The following is a 2,500-nucleotide window of genomic DNA, read 5'->3' as shown; positions in this document are numbered from 1 at the left end:
CTTGCACACTAGCCTCGCATGCGAGCCTTGCACCCTAGCCATGCAAACTAGCCTTGCACGGTAGCCATGCACACAAGCCGTGCACATTAGCCATGCGCACAAGCCCCGCACACTAGCCTTGCGCACAACCCTTGCACACAAGCCATGCACTCGAGCAATGCACACAAGCCTTGCACTCAAGCAATGCACACAAGCCCTGGACACTAGCCTTGCACACGGGCCTGGCACACAAGCCTTGGGCACTAGCCTTGCGCACTAGCGTTCCACATGAGCCTTGCACACTAGCCTTGGACACTAGCCTTGCACACAGGCCTTGCACACTAGGCATGCTTGGGCGAGCTGATCCCGCATCAAGTCGACGGGTCTAGGCATTCTTGGGCGCAGATCCCGCATCGTCTCGTCGCGTCTGGGCGCAAACACGTCGCGTCTCGTTGCGTCTTCAGAAGTCGTCGCTAACAGCACCTTTGGTTGCCACTGGTGGTTAGGCTGGTTGGTTGCGCAAACCCTATAGGAGGGTGGCATGCTGGTGGGCGTTTTTGCCCGGATAGGCACTAGAATGTGCAGATTTTGGGCGTTTTTGCCTGGATAGGCTAAGGAATGGGCATGCTTTGGGCGTTTTTGCCCGGATAGGCACCGGAATGCTTGGCCTTGGCTTGTCCTAGCAAGGCATTGCTGGGTTGGGCTCCCTTGGCCTTTTGGGCGCCTTGGACGATGTCTTGCGAAGACCATGGGCACAAGGCCATGGCATATGGTGAGGAAAGGACCACGGTTGCCAAGGTTAGGCACCGGAATGCTTGGCCTTGGCTTGCCAAAGCAGGGCATTGCTGGGTTGGGCTCCCTTGGCCTTCCGGGCGCCTTGGACACTGTCTTGGGAAGACCATGGGCACAAGGCCATGGCATATGGTGGGGAATGGACCACGGTTGCCAAGGCTAGGCATATAGAGAGGAATTGCATTTTTGCCCGGATAGGCACCGGAATGCTTGGCCTTGGCTTGCCATAGCAGGGCATTGCTGGGTTGGGCTCCCTTGGCCTTCCGGGGGCCTTGGACGCTGTCTTGGGAAGACCATGGGCACAAGGCCATGGCATATAGTGAGGAATGGACCACGGTTGGCAAGGCTAGGCATATAGAGAGGAATGGACCACGGTTGCCAAGGTTGCGCAAGTTTTGGGCATTTTTTGCCCGGATATGCCCAAGTATGCCCCGATAGGCCCGTTACGCCCCGGTATGAACGCGTATGCCCGGATTGACTCGGTATGCCTTGGGATACATGCGTATGCCCCGATAGGCTTGGTACGCCCCGATATGCGCACGTGTGCCCCAGTAGGGCTCGGTATGCCCCGGTATGTACGCGTGTGCCCCGATAGGCCCGGTATGCCCCGATATGCACACGTGTGCCCCAATAGGGGTCGGTATGCCCCGGTAGGTACGCGTGTGCCCCGTAATGCACGTTTCGCAGATCTCCCCGCATGTCCCGCCCCTATATGTAATACTTACTTACTTACTTACTTTCTTTCTTGCTTGCTTGCTTGCTTGCAATGGTTGGGAGTGCCCGGCATGCCCCGCTGCAGAGACCAAGGGCGCAATGACTTGGCACCGCGGATGCCGGGACTCCGGCACTTCCCGTGGCACTGATGGTTGGTTCCAAAGACAAAAGGCCGTGCAAGGCCACCGCACCGCGGATGATTTTGCTCGTGCTGGCGCCGTTGTGTGGCCAAAGAACATGCGCGAATGCTCGTGTCGGAAGGGTTGGTGTCCTGGCCCCGCGGGTGTCACGAATGCTCGGTTGCGAAGACCATGGGACCAGAGCCATGGCACGTCGGATGATGGCTCCAGCTGGCGCCCCGGCACTTTCTGTGGCATTGATGCTCGGTTTCAAAGACAAACGTGCGCAGGGCCAGGGGACCGCGGATGACTGCTCGTGCTGGCCCCGTTGGGCGGCATTGATGGTCGGTTGCAAAGAAAATGCGCGATTGCTCGTGTCGGGGCCTGGCAAGCCAAGGCCAAGCGAGCCATGGCAACGCGGATGATGGCTCCAGCTGGCGCCCCGGCACTTTCTGTGGCATTGATGCTCGGTTTCGAAGACAAACGTGCGCAGGGCCAGGGGACCGCGGAGGACTGCTCGTGCTGGCCCCGTTGGGCGGCATTGATGGTGTGTTGCAGAGAGCATGTGCGATTGCAAGTGTCGGCCGGGTTTGGGTTCCCTTGGGCTTTCGGGTGCCTTGGACGCTGTCTTGCGAAGACCATGGGCACAAGGCCCCGTCCTGGCCCCTTGTTCGATTCGCTCTCGTCTTGCGCTTGCTTCCAAGGTCCTCCATGACCTTCCCCATGGCCTTGCTAGATCCCCCCCATGACGCATGACCTCTGTCCGTTGATTGGTTTTGAGTGCACACCATGCCCGGCTTGGCACCGTGTTGTCGCGTGAGTGGCATTTGGATCGTGCATGCTGGTGGGCTACCTGCCAATGCGCACAAGCCTTGCACACTAGCCTTGCGCACGAG

The sequence above is a fragment of the Tasmannia lanceolata genome, unplaced genomic scaffold (genome assembly GCF_043159265.1).
Source record: "Tasmannia lanceolata isolate RefF3 unplaced genomic scaffold, GAP_Taslan_0.1 ptg000132l, whole genome shotgun sequence".
Classification (NCBI taxonomy): Eukaryota; Viridiplantae; Streptophyta; class Magnoliopsida; order Canellales; family Winteraceae; genus Tasmannia; species Tasmannia lanceolata.
This window is presented reverse-complemented; position numbering follows the sequence as displayed.